The 15,496-nt window shown below is 28.2% G+C and overlaps 1 protein-coding gene across 3 annotated transcripts in view; it reads left to right on the top strand.

The window, feature by feature from the left end:
• Window positions 1-3,774: 3,774 nt before the first annotated feature.
• The window catches only part of LOC117168923 (tetraspanin-9), a 49,849-nt gene continuing 38,127 nt past the window's right edge, over window positions 3,775-15,496 (top strand). For 2 of the 3 annotated variants that reach the window (XM_033354889.1, XM_033354883.1), the window contains exon 1: window positions 3,775-3,896. The gene's annotated coding sequence lies outside the window, so the exon portion shown is untranslated. The remainder of the gene's footprint in view (window positions 3,897-15,496) is intronic. The other variant, XM_033354885.1, reaches the window with a different exon arrangement.

Genomic DNA, 15,496 nt, shown 5'->3' with positions numbered 1-15,496 from the left:
ATAGGATTTTTAGCTAGATGGACCACTTAGAAGTTGTTTTTTTGTTGTGTTTAGAGATTTGAAAAAAGTTGTTTCCTTCTCTAAATAAAAAAATCTTTTTTGATATTCAAAATACAATAATAAAATATCTAGCGTATTTTTTCTCGTCTCTGAGAAGTATCGATCCATCTACTGTTCAAACTTTTATTTTAAAACATTTGAAGGGATGTTATAGGATTATTACTTTTTTCAAAGATGTGAAGAGATTTCAAACAATTTTTTAAGACTTCCAAAAGTTTCAGGGGATTTCTATTGAACTTTGTTAAATAAATAAAATTAAATTTAAAGGGATTTTTAGCGATTAAATTAAAATACAACAATAGGCTATCTCTAGTATTTTTTCGCGTCTCTGAGACGCATCGATCGATCTATTTTTCAAACTTTTATGACCTACCAGTACCGATTTATGGAGCTTCAAACAAAAAATGTAATCTGTTTGCATGAAAAAAAACTTTTTTGATATTCAAAAGACAACAATATTACATGTCGTGTATTTTTTTGCGCTCTTGGGTCGAATCGATTGGCCTACCGGTGAACCTTTTATGACCCAAATGCACCGATTTATAAAGTTTCAACAAATTTGTGTATTCCGTTTAATAGAAACCTTTCATGGCCTAACTAAACCTACCAATATCGTTTTTGAATTTTTCAACAAAATTAGTTTTCGTGTTTATAAGAGAATTTTTTTATATTGGGAGCATAATAACACTACATTTCACGTAATTGTACGCGTTTTTGAGACGCATGGATTGATCTGTTGACGACGTTTCGAAGTCCATTATTGATTATACAATAGCTAGTCAGAAATTTTTAAGAAAATTTACATTTTGGTGGGCCCTCTCATTTTCTGAAAATAAAATTTTAGTAAAGACAAGAATATAAGCTTGAAAAATATTAAAAGTATCCATTTTTTTATTTCGTTAGGGAAAGCCTCCCGCTATGAATAAGCAAATTTTTTTGATACTTATGAGGAAGCAAAATGCAAATAAAATAATCACAGATAAATACACCTATACTTAATATGTCCTTAGTACTTTGCAGCCGTATTTTACATTTTTTTATATCAGATAAATTTAAAAAAAATTAAAAATATCGCAATACAATATCTAGTCTATTTTTTACATCTTCGAGGCGCATCGATTGACCCAGTTTTGAACCATTTATAACCCACCGATTCATAAAGTTTTAAAAAACTTGTGTATTCCTTTTATATGAGAAAAACTTTGTTTATATTACAAATTCTACAGTACTATATCTGACATGTTTGTTCGCGTCTTCGAGAGTCGTCAAAAGGCCTTTTGTCGAACTTTCTATTGCCTCTGATCTTATTGTAATACCGGTATTTAAAAAATATATTGTTTATTTTGTTGATATAGAAAACTCTGTTTTATTATTGGGAATACAACAGTAATGTATATGATATATTTGTTCGCGTCTTCGAGATGCATTGATTGCCAAATTGGAGAACTTTCCATGACTTATCATAACCTACAAATTTCGGTTTTAAATTTTTTAGCTAAATTATATACTATATTTTAAAGAGAATTTCCCTCTTAAATTGGGGTTATAAGAGTGTTATATCTTATGTAATTGTTCGCGTATCGAGACGCGTGACCTGTTGATGAAATTTCGTATTAAAAAAAAATGTCGATTGTTATGTTGATGGGCTCTCTAATTTTTTGAAAGTAATATTTTTGGTAAGACAGAAACATAAGTTAGAAAAATGTTAAAGGTATCCATTTTTTTAATTTTTAGAGAAAGGTCTTCCTCTATGGGGAATAAAATGTATTTGATATCTATGTGTTCTCAAGAAATCTCTTCAAATCGAGCTTAGAATCTTTTACTCTAATAATTATTTTTTCGAAATAAAAAATATTATAAATTATTTAACTTAGTATTGTCAATTAAATTGAAAAAATTGAAATTTCAAATGAGAGTCTACTTTTTTATCTTGTTTGTTGTTATGTTTATCATTACTGTTATTCTTTCAGCACTTATTGAGATTAATATGAAGAGAAAAGGAAATTTCTAACGTTGCACAGTGGGATGAAATCAAAAAACGAGGTTCAAAATAATTTGTAGCTGGCAATTGTTAACAGATTTTTGATTTTTTCAAAGAAAAATTCAGCATTACATTTTTTAGATGTTTATGTGGAAAAAAAGATAATAGTAAGTTTTGTTTTAAACAAATCAACATAACAAATAGTCTACACTATAGGTTCTTTGCTTGCAGAGCGAAATCGCTTTTTCTCATGATTTTCCTCAAATTATTTCACCAGTGATGTTTAGTGATAGAAAATTATTATTCGCTATTTTTTATAGATTTTATAAACAAATTCTATAAAGTAATATCCAGTGTGAATATTTCTAGGCCGAAAGAAATAGCCTTTTCTCTTGAATGTCTTCAAATTATGTTACGAGTGAGGTTTAGTGATGTAAAGTTATGATCAGATATTTTTTATTACGTTCACAAACAAATTATATAAATAAATGGCTAGCCTGGAAATTTGAAGGGAGAAAGAATTTTTTTCCTAAAATGATGTCGCCAGTAATGTTTAATGATGGGAAATTATCATCCGATATTTTAAATTTGTTTTTGTTTATAAAAATTATAAAATTAATAAAAGATATCCGATGTTAATTTTCCATCATTTAAACATCACTGGCGACATAATTTAAAGAAAATTAAGGGAAAAACGATTCTTTCTGCCTTTTAATTTCCACACTGGTATTTGTTCATACAATTTGTTAACAAAATAAATTTAAAAAATCGGGTAATAATTTTCCATCAATAAATATCACTGGCAATATGATTTGAGGAAAACTAAGAAAACAATGCTTCTTTCGGTCTTTAAAAATGCACACTTGGCACTTGTTTACATCATTTGTAACAAAATTTTCCACAAAGATAAACAAAAAAAACCGACTTTTTCTTCACTCTTTGCATCAAAAGAAACGTTAAACCAAAAAAATTGAAAAGTGAGGCCACATAAGCCTCTACAAAATTTAATGCTGAATTTTTCTAAAAAAAAATGCAAAATCGGTTAAGAATTGCCAGCTACAAGTTACTTTAACCTCGTTTTTGATTTCATCCCTGGCGGACCGAAGGAACCGAATGAAGCCTCTACAATGTACCCGCAAAGACCCCATTGGGACCCAATTCGGTTCCTTTTTAAAAAACTAAAAAAAAAACAGCAAAATAAACTTTTAAATTGTTGAAATTCGGATTCTACGTTCAAATTCCCTATACAAGGTCACGGAATAATCGCAATAGTTTTTTTTTGCAACGGTAAACAGTTAAAAAAAATATAAGAAGTATAACGCCTGTTGACTGCTACACTTCAAACGCATCATCTGTAAGTAGCAGTCAACAGGCGTTATAGATTTTATATATTTTAAAACTTCTTACTGTTGCAAAAAAAAGTTTTGCGATTTTTTGAGTTTTTTAAAAAGGAAACGAATGGGGACCCAATGGAGTTTTTATGGGTACTTTGTACAGGCTAAATTAGATTCCTTCGGTTTGCCAGGGATCCCAGTGTGCGTTGTTTCGAAATACTTTTTTCAAAAACGTTTACAATTTAATAATTCCAACTTTTTGATTGTCTTGATTCTGGAGGTAAATTAAATAAAAATAAATTTTCTCTCACAGTTCTCTAAAAATTCAATAGGTGGCGATAGAATGTTCTCCAGAGTTTCACAGTTCCCTGATTTGTCTCTTGAGCGGTAGATCCTCAAGTTTGAAACTGACGTGATTCAGTCGGGAACACCAACTCTCCTTTCTATGAACTTCGCGTTACGTTTAGAACGAAAGAGCTCTTGACAGCTCTTTCAAGGAGTGCACGGTGTTTTTCAAATTGGTAAGTAAAAAAAAAACATAATTTTACCTCCAAGTCGTTTTATATCCCATTTTTAAATTCATTGCCTGGGATACTTAAATTGTAATCGAATTCACAGGGTGAATCTCAAAGTAAGAAAAAAAAATAAATCGATTACAAAAATACAGGTATCTATTTGCATAAAAAAATTTTTGTTTAAATTAAAAACAAAAATTAAATACCATTTTCTCTAATTCGTATAAATTAGAAAGGATTAAAGTCCTTTATTATTTAGAACAGTCACAACTCTATTTCCACATAATTTGAAATATCATTTAATGTTTTGGTAAAATAAATAAAATATTAACATCCCGTATTTTACAAGAAAAAAATAATATTTTAAATGAAAAGAATAACGCAAGAAAAAAATCTTTTTATAATATAGAAATTATTCTGTTTACTTTTTTTCTAGTTATATTAATCAATAGTTAGGATGGTGAACTGTCATCTGCAAAATATAATGTTTGTTACTGCCACTTTTTACGATTAGATAAATTCATTCACAGTAGCTCTGTATGTTAAAACAAAGTAATTGTTTAACAAATTTAAAACGAAAAAGACGGTTAAATCAGCTGATGGTGAATTAAATTATTCAAACCATTTTCAAAATTTAGGATGATTAATTTTTTAAACGATCATTTGTCTTTAACGTTTATTTGCTTAATCTCGGGGGATTAATTATTACTCTTGCAATCTGGTGTGCCCTTTCGGCTATAGTATGCAATCTCATGCAACCCCGTGCAATCCTTATTATTTCCTTATCATTTTTTCGCGATTTTTGTGAAATTATTACAGAAACTCATTATAAAAACATCAGTATATAACTTATGACTTTTTTATTTATGTAACGTAGGATTTAGACAAATTTTAAGAAATTTTAATTAGGAATAAGGGATTTCAAAGGTTTTTCATAAATTACTAGGGACTTTCAGTGATTTTAAGATTTTTAAAATTATTCTGAGTGATTTCTAAATATTTTAACTGATTTAAAAATCTTTCAAAGGTTTTCAAGAGATTAAAAATATTTCCACGAATTCCATGGAACTTAAAAAAATTTCGAGGGCGTTTAGAGGATTTTAAAGGTTTCCCAATATTTCTGGGGTTTTAACGAATTGCAATAGAATGTAAGTTAACAAAAATTTCAAGAGCTTTCAAAAGATATCAAGATATTTTCATAGGAAATTGGAAAATAAATTTAATTAAATTAAGTTTGAAGGGATTCCTAGCTATTTCAAAGATTTCGAGGAATTTAAAGAATCTTAAGGAATTTCAGAAGATCAAGAGATTTCAAGAATCATATGAATTCGAAGGGGTTTTTACGGAATTGACATAAATTAAAATGATTTAATTAGTTACAATTCCAGAGAATTTCAGTGGACGCTATGGGATTTCATCAGATTTTATAACAATTTCAAGGGATTTTAAAGATTTCCGAACATATAAGGTTATTTTGGAGGTTCCAAAGGATTTGTAAAGATTTCGAGGAAACGGATTTTAATTCTTTTAAAAGGATTTTATGGGATTTTTCTCGAAACATCTCAAGCGGTTTTGGAGGATTTTTACTGTTTTCAAAGACGTCAAATGATTTTGAATAATTTGGTAAGATTTTACAAAATTTCAAAGGATTTAAAAGATTTCCTTGAATAGAAATAATTTTTTAATTGGAACCTTAATGAATAAGTTTAATGGAAATTATATTCAAGGGCTTTTAAATAATTTACACTTTTCCAAATGAATTTTTATGATCTCCAAATATTTAAAGTGAGTTTATGGGATTCTAAAGGACCTTAAAAGATCTAAAAAACTTACCAGGGTTTGAAGACATTTCAAAACGTTACAAAATATTTTACAGGATTTTTACTTTTTTCAAATATTTTAAGAAATTTTAAAGAATTTTATAGGATTTCCAAAATCTTGAAGGAATTTTTAGTCAACTTTGTTAAATGAAATAAATTTGATTAAATTTCTAGAAATTCTCAGCGATTTCAGGCGATTTTATAATATTTGAAGGAATTTCAATTATTTCAAACAGATTTAAGAATTTTATTCAATCGGCAAGGATTTCAGGGGATTTCAATTATTTCTAGGTGTTCAAACTTTTTTAAAACAGAAATTTGATGAATAAGTTTAATTCAAATTATATTTGAGGGCGTCCGAATGACTTTTATTTTTTAAAATGGATTTTCACGATTTTCAAAAATTCTATGGTTGTTAAGGAATTCTAAAGGCTATTAAGAGACATACAAAATTTCAAGGCATTTCTAAAATTTTCACAGAATGTCAAACACTTTCAAAAGATTTCAAGAAAACTTTTAGAAATAAATAAAATTTCATTGAACTACAGATTTCAAGGGTTCTTAAGGTATTTTAAGAAATTTTAGAAGATTGAAGAATTATATCAAATCTTCAAGGATCTTGAAGGACTCCGAAAATTTCTAAGGGTTTCAACAATTCTTCAAGAAAACTTTAATAAATAAATGTTATTCAATTTATATTCAAGGAATTTTAAGTGATTTATACTTAACAAAATAATTGAAAAGAAATTTACATAAATAATCAACTCTAATTATTTTGAAGATTTTGGGCAATTTAACACCTTTCAATGCATTTTAACAGATGTTGATAGATTGAAGAAATTTTTAATATGGATTTCAACTAAATTTCAAGAGTTTTTAAAGATATAAAAATAATTCAAAGATTTTTGCTGTGTGAAGTTTATTTGTAGAGAATCGCTATTTATTTATTATCAATTGACTAATTAATTTTTATTTAAATTCCTTCGATGTTTTTGTATATTTTATTCCAATGCTGATTAACCTATCATTGTTTTTCACTTAATAATTTTTTTATAATGAATTTCCTATAATCCATGGTATATTATGAATCTCATGGAATCTTTTGCAATCCCAAGTAATCTTACAATCTTGAAATCTAGTGTGCATCTAAAATCCAAGTGATTAACCCTTCGGTTCAGCTGTTTATCTGAATTTATTAGATTACTAATTGGCTGATCAATCAATTTTTATTGACATTGGTTAAACTATTAATTTGTGGAAGCATGTTCACACTGTTTTATAACTTAGCATTGTTCGACACAATTCAACGATATTATTATACATATTATAAAATAATAAAGTTGATATATTAATTTATTATAAATATAAATTAATTAATGTGGCGATCGTAAGCAGCGAAAATAAAAAATACATAAATATAAAATATATGAAAAAGTTTGACACGAAGGAATCAGATTATTCGATTTGGGTGTATAATGAGTTTATCTTATTTTCGAATGAGATTTTATTCCCCTTGACAAGATAATTTAGATGCCGACGGAAAGGATTGATTCGTCTACAACGTTATTGCCGTAACCTGGCGGACAAAACTATTACGGGCACTTTAAACAGTAAACGGGGCCTCATTTACACTATTCGATGTGTGAGTGATTTAGGGCAGTATTTAATCATTTTATCAAGTGCAGTTGAAATAAATTATGACGTAATAAAAATTTATTTCGCACAGTTTCCAGATAAAAGTGATTACTAAAAATTAGAGCATTTTAGATAAATTAATTTTTAAAAACAAACAAATTTCCAAACCACCTTAAATATATTTTTTAAAAATTAAATGTAACCCAAGAGAACAAAAATATAAAACTAAGAGATCAAGGATTTTGTTTGTGATGAATATGAATTTTTCTGGTTGCTAAAGATGTTTTATAAATATATGCAAGACAGATAAAAATATTTTTTTAATATGAAAAGAATAACGATCTTCACGGTTTATTGGATTTTGACTCGAGCCTCTTAAAATATTATCTAATTTTATAGTATGAATTAATATGAAAAATAAAAACAGCTCTAAAATATTTAACTCTACTCTTGATTTCGATCTTTTTTAATTCAACATAAGTGATACCTCTGCGTCTCAAGTATTTAAAAAATGTTCTTAATATTATGTAGGCAGTCTACTGAGTTAATTTTAGAAAAAATTTATTATCTAAAGGAGAAATGGAAAATGACTAGGACTTAGTAAACTTTTTGGCAATCTCCTACATTAGGGTGGGTGAAAAAAAATTATGGAAATCAAAATTAGAACTTTATAGAAAAGTAGTGTATTAGAATCCTAAAAAGTATAGGTAATTAATTTGATACCGATTAATGGAAGCTTTCAACTCTAGCGTTAACAAAATGTGCTTAAAAAATTGTCATTTTTACAGCTGCTATATTTTCGTATATGTCAATTTTTTCAAATGTTTTTGGAGATCCTAAACAACTCTTAATTTTTTCAGCTTTTTCATTCAATTAAAAAAAATGTTTAATCTACACTCTACTTCAATGGAGACGAATTTTGTCATGTATTGAAGTTTCTCTATTGGTGAAAGTACTTTGGGAAAAGTGTCATAAGTTTGAAAAATCATAAATGTAAGCAAAGTACATTTAGGAAACTACACATTTTTTTCTATTGTATTTTTACATTCTCATCAGACGAGACATTATATTTGTGCAAAATGTTACCTCCCGCCTCTCCGTTGTTGTCAAATTTCCACGTTTTGAGACCCTCTGATTCCGAACAACTGGTTTTTACTAATTTGTCTGTCAGTCCGTCTGTCTGTTCGTCTTTTTATACTTCTGTCTGTGTGTGTGTGTGTGTGTGTGTGTGCGCATATGTGTCTGTAGATTTTAAGTTTATTAGCACGATAACTTTCATAGGAATTAGTGTAATGGATTAGCCATCGGTTATACTCTTTTAGGGTCTCAAATTGAACTTTAAGTTCGTTCACCGGTCATTTTGGATGAGAATTCAAAAAGTGAGCGCACTTAAAAAATTGTTAAGACCACTCTTTGAGAATTTAGAAATTCCATGTATGGCTATTCCTAGTATTCAAAAAAACGAACAACTAATCACCATCGCTTTTTCGACAAAAATCAAATTACTAGAGTTAAAGCATTTACCAAATTCCAAAAAAGCAAACGAGAATGAATAGTTTAAGCCAAATAACGCACGTATGAAAAGTCAAAGTTTCTGTTTTTTGAATTTCCTTCAAGATTACCATAACAGCTTTTTGAATTTTCTCGATAAATGGAAAATTCACATTTTTTCACTTTTTGATAGGAGGTGCAGTTATTACATTATTCATGAAAAAACTACATTAAAAATAAAAAAGTAACTTTTTGGACAATCGACACCAGCTATTAAAAAAATTAATAGACAAAAGTTGTTCTTCAAAAAAAGAACTATAAAGTTTTTCATTAACAACTTTTTGATAGGATGTGCAGTTTTCGCTTTAATCGTGAAAAATATAATAAAAACCAAATAAATTAAATTTTTGGAAAAACTACTCAAGGCACGACAAAAAATTAATTACAAAAAATTGTTTACCAAATACAGATTCTTTACTTATAATTTTCGGGAAGGACGGCTACATTTTCTTACAATCGTAAAAAATAAGATTAAAAATAAATATTTAATTTTTGAAAAAACAATACATGGGACGGAAAGATTCAAAAGGCAAAAGTTGTTCAACTAAAAAAAAGTTTATAAACTCTTATTATAAAAAGACATTAAAAATAAAAAAATTTACTCTTTGAAAAACGATAAAAGCTACAATAACAATTTATTTAACAAAAAATTTCGCTTAAATTATATCAACATAATGTAAATAATTGATTTAAATGATTAAATTTATTGATATGATACATTTTTCAGAGTAGCTGAAAATGAAAGTTAATGCAAAATAAGAATCAAATATTGAAGAAATCATGAAAAATAAAATTGGTACATTATATTGCAATATCTGAAAAAGCAGTTTAAGACCAAGATAAAGAAATTATTATAATATACATTGAATATAATAGAGTTCAACATAATATAGCAGATTTCGCATTTTGGACAAACTTTATTTGAGTTAGAAGCACGAGTCATATGATGAGAATGTGTTCGTTAGAGCCGAAAGGAGTCTTAACATAAAAGAGAATTCACCATTATTAGTTTCCAGTTGTCGGTGCTTTGACCTTCAATTTTGAAAATTCTGTACACAAATGTTCACTCCTGTAGATAAAATTTGTTCAAATCTAAAAACTAGAGTATGAAAATAAGAATTTTTTAAATAACATTTTGTTAACTCTTGATATGAAGGTTTTTATTAGTCGGCACTAAGTAAATTGTACTTTTATCAGGGTCCTTATTGTTAATACACGACTTCTCCATATGGTTCTAGTTTCAATTTCTATGGAAATCAAAATTGGAGCTATATAGAAGAGTTGTTCATTAGAATCCTAAACAAGTACTATTCATTTTCTATCAATTGATGAAACCTTTTAACGTATTTCAATTTTTTTCAGCTTTTTGATTAACGTTCTTCAGGTGATAATTTATGTTTAATCAGGCCCTATTTAGAAAAAACAGTTTTAAAAACAACAAGAATGACAAAAGAATTTTTTTATTCATTTAAAACTTGTATGCTGGTGAAAATACATTAGAAAAAAATTGATAAGTCTGGAAAATCGTAAATGTAAGCACAGTAAATTTAGGATAATTAAATTTTTTCCCATTTTAGTTTTACCAATCGAAAAGCCTTAATTACCTTAAAAAAAGTATTTCATTATTCCCGTAGATTTTAACATTGTTTTACATTTTTTAAAAGTTTACATTCAGGAAAGTATCAAAAGTATGCAAATAAGAATTTTTTAAAGCACATTAATCTCACGCTTGAGTTAAAGGATTTTATCAATCGGCACCATATAAAGTATGCTTTCTCAAGGTCATCATTGTTAATATACTACTTTTCTGTATGGTTCTGATTGCGATTTTTATCATTGTTTTTTCAACCCACCCCTGTGAGCCTACTCTAAAATAAATATAGCATGAGTTTCGATATAAATAAAATATCTTGTGTAAAATTTTCTATGCAAATAATGATCGTGGGATTCGAATAGAATGTTACATCCGCGTGCAGATAATATAGAGAAAGGATTCTGTATTCAGAGGCAATGGTCGTGTGAAAGATAAGTTCTGAGAATCTTCTGGATGGATGAGTGCTAACCATCATGATGACAGGTACTCAATTGGGTTCTATGGAAACCATTAAGTCTGCTTATTTTCAATTCAAAAAATTTAATTTAAACTTAATTTAAATATTTGTTATTAATATTTTTCGCTCGAAATATTCTTGACGAGCATCAATAATGCGGATCAAAATCATAGAAGCATTTAATTATTAATTAGCCTTTTAATTTAATAGGGTAAATCTGAAATTAACAATATTTATTACAGACAAATTGAAAACTGATTTTCTGGAACACAAAATGTCGTAAATTTTTTGAGTTTCTTCGTGTAGTTGTTCAAGTTACGCAAGCTCATCGGAGGGAATACGGATTGCATAATGAAGATGATTAATGAATCTCATAAAAGTCAATGGTAATTTACATCAGCAGACTGCGTCTTCAATTTCGCAGCTTAGAAGGCTTTCGATTTACAATTTGTGACCTTGCAGATATTCAACAGCGAAGATCTTATTCGAGTAAAACATAAAATCTAAAGTATAAAATTAATATAAATCCGGGAAAATAAAGACTAATAAATAAAAATTGACTGTTATGTAATCTTTGGAACAAAAGTGTTTTTCAATCTGCTCAAAATAATACAACGTGTAAAGAATACAGAGAAGATAATATGTTTAACGAAAGATTATTAAAAAACTATTCTTCTAAGAAGTTTATCCAATCGAGGGTTACTATTGAAATATTTTTATTTCGAGATCTAAAAGCTGAGTCATTTCCAATCGAATATTCCACAAATGATAGTTTAAATAATTAAGAAATTCTAAAGCGCGAATATTTTGTATTTTTTAAAATTTGAAACTGAAAAAGTAATAAATTTTACCTCTCAGGGATCCATATCTGAATTTTTAAAATTAAAATCGTACTAATTTGGAATTAGGTTGCAATCGCATTGCCGTAATAAGTTTTTTATTAATTTGTTTGAAAAAATTATTTATTCTTGTTTATCAGAGTAAACTCTAATAGAGAATGTATCAAGGCAAACATTTTCTAGAAAACTGCAACATTTGATTAAATTTGGATAAAATTATACCCTCCTTAGAAAGCCTGTAACCTTTCCTGTTTTCTCTGGCAATATTTTATCCTGAAAAGCAAAACACTGTAGATCGTGATCATAAAATTGTAGGCCAAACACTGTAAGGTGGAAGAAATTAACCGTATGTAGAGACATAAAGTAGAATAATTTGCTTCTCCTTTCTCCTGTAAGGAGAAATCCTGCAAATGTAATTAAAATTTTTTTTACAGGGTTATGAATAATCAAAGTTCGATCCATGTTCACTCCGTATTTATACGTATATTTTCGCAAATATTTAAGTATGTTTAGAAAAAATATTTTTAAATAATTCAAAATTGAACATTTCAAATTTGGTATTTAATACTTTTCATATTTTTTTATTAAGTTAATATTATTTACAATGTGACTTTTTTTTGTTTGATTTTTTAGGCCAGGTTGCACCTATCTATTACCAGCATTTGTTCAATTTTCACTTTCCGACACAAAAATATTAATATTCTTTTTCATTCCTAGATTTCCGAATATTTATCAGACATAATTTAGATAAAAGTCAATCTTTTCAATTTGTTCTATAATAAGTTTCGTAAATTTGAATATAGCCGAAAAAATTTAAATTGATTTAATCCATCATTACCCGTTATGGTCGATAATTATCCTGGTTGACGGCACCACTAAGCGGGGCTAACAGGGGAACTTTGGGGAAACCGGGCCACTAATGATTTTACATTTGATAGTTTTCTTTCCTTTTTACTAAATAAAAATTCGAAAGATTTCCATTTATTTTATATAAAATAAATGTCAAGCTTTATTCTAGAGATGGATTGTTTCATTTTCGTGGTTAAGCTTTGATAAAAATAATAGTTCTATAAGTCCGTAATTTTCTGTATTTTGGTTAAGTCAAGTAAAGAACAATTGCTAAAATTGAATTGTGAACATTTTTAGATATTGATGTCACCTATCGTATGTATAAGACTATGGTTTCACTGAAAAGAAACAGGCATTATTTTTCTGTTGTTTGTTTAATAACTCTAAAACAACGTTAAGGGCTTTTAATTTATAATTATTTACCGCCTGGTGTTTCACAAAAGCTATTTTTACCTGTTTACTAAAAGTGGACAACTTTACCCCACACTAAAGGGGCAAAGGTGGACATACTTTGGACTGCAATACCTAGTTACTTATTGCTAAATTAAACGTTTTAACTCAAGGATATAAATAAGCAAAAGTTACAAATGTTACATTATCCTTTTTGCTTCAAATTTCTCCTCTTTCTCTTTTGTTATTTGTTACGTCACGTGGGAAGTAATTTAGAGCATGTATATCAAATAGGACGTGTTAATACGAGTATGTGCGCAATTCGATGATCCAAGCCGCGTGAACTTTAAGGTCTGGACCACACCGCTTCGATTATAGTGGTTGAGTTGTGACGTGCGGGGATCATAGATGATTACAAATTGCCCGCAATTGGCAGGAAGTCAGGGGACCGTTTGTACGCCCCCTCGTACTCTCTTCAACGTTCATTAGTTCTCGGTGCCTTTCTGAGTGGCTCCACGAATCTTCATTTTTCTTTGGCTATTAATATTTTTTCATATCAAGAATATTTTTAGAAAATACAGTATAATTTTGTGTTAAATATACTGACCCAACCAAAGACATAGACTCCATATGCCATATTACTCTATGTTCCATGTTACCTCATGTGTCATATTACACCACGTAGCATATAGTCTTTGTGCCATATTGTTCCACATCATAAAAAGGCAGATGAATGGAGCATTTAAATCTGGAAACTTTTATATTACCCAAAACACTTAGAGTTATTCAACAAAATGAAATTACACATCTTTCAGATTATAGAAAATATACTTACCTAACAGAAAAAATAGACCAAATTTGTTTGTATGTTTTTGGAAAGGACGGAACAATATTGTACTTAATGAACTACCCCAACCACAAACATAGATCAAATTTTGTATATCTTTCTGAAAAAGGTAGTATAATATAGTACAAAAAATAGACAACCCTGACAACAAATATTGAACCCAGTTTAAATGCTTTTGGAGAAGACCGGAAATTTAGACCCTATGTGTCATATTACCCAAAATATACTTCCTTAACCAAAAACATAAATCCGATGTGCCATATTACCCTGTGTGCCACGTGACCTAAATCTGTCACATTGCCTTATGCGAAAAATTGTCCTGTGTGCTATATTTTCTCAGATACTATCTTTTTCTCATATAATATTATCGCATATTTTTTTTTGTCCCATAATAATCCAAATATAATACCACAACTTAATAAATACATACGATGTGCCACATTACCCAATATCATATTACCGCACTTTTTGGTTCTAAAAACATCCTATTGTTTTATAAATAGGATTTGATTTTTAAAATACATTTAATTGTCATCATACATCTAATTTAGGACCAAATTAAAAGTAGTCTATCGACCCTTTTTTTTTAAAACATAGATTTTTGTGTTTAATCAATTTTCATCGAACCAATTGGCGAAAATTTCTTTATGCCCGTGTTTCGAAATTCCTCTCTGAGAATAATTAAAACTTTTAAAACTTGAAAGTTCCACTTGAGATTACTATTGAATGATTCTTTGCATATTAATTCCAACTTGTGAATATTAGAGCTATTTAATTTATATCCTCATTGTAGGTGTGCATTTAAGATCAATAAATTTTTCAAATCGTCTTAAGTACAAAATTATAAATTTAATAGAATTTAATCAATTAAATTGTAAGTGGAATGCAAAAGAACTAAATTCAAAAACAAAATTTCATGTTTAAAATTTAAATTAAAACTTACCTAATAAGGTTAATTTTTTATGATACTTTACAGAATCTGAGCTATTTAAAAAAATTTTAATAACAGACTATCATTTAATTATGTAACCAGTTTTTTCGTTGTCTAAATAAAAACGAGAATAAAATTTCTTTAAAGCCAAAGGAATACGTCGATGTTAGCAAAAAAAAACACGTTGCATAATTGAAGTACCTCCAAAGTGACGAATTACAAAGAGAAATTTTTAATATTTCATCATCAAACATTTGAAACGCTTAGGAAGTGTTAAAAAAATGTATATTTTGTTTATTTTCAAAATAAAAATTTCATTTCTATTCTAAATGGTATAAATTGTTAAAAAATATATGGTTCAGCTGCCATTTTCAGTGATACTGACTACAAGCCAGAACTGGCTAGGCAGCAAATTGCGATAAAGAATGTAATCTTTAAGTTCAATAAAAAAAACTTACACCCGAGATATTAAGTTTCTTAATGAGGGTAAGAAAGTTTTGATTTAAAAAAATAAATTCAAACAAATCTTTTTATGACAACGTGAATTTGATTTTTTGTTTAAACTTTGTATGCGATTTTACGATATTTGACTCGTAAATTGTGGGTCCGGATGCAATAAGGGCACATAAAATTTTTTCGTGCGAAAACGAAGTCCCCTGGAGGCTTTAGAAAAAATTTTCGAATTTTAATTTT

The sequence above is a fragment of the Belonocnema kinseyi genome, chromosome 3 (assembly GCF_010883055.1).
Source record: "Belonocnema kinseyi isolate 2016_QV_RU_SX_M_011 chromosome 3, B_treatae_v1, whole genome shotgun sequence".
Lineage (NCBI taxonomy): Eukaryota > Metazoa > Arthropoda > Insecta > Hymenoptera > Cynipidae > Belonocnema > Belonocnema kinseyi.
Note: the sequence above shows the minus strand (reverse complement) of the source record. Positions and strands in the feature narration are given on the sequence as shown.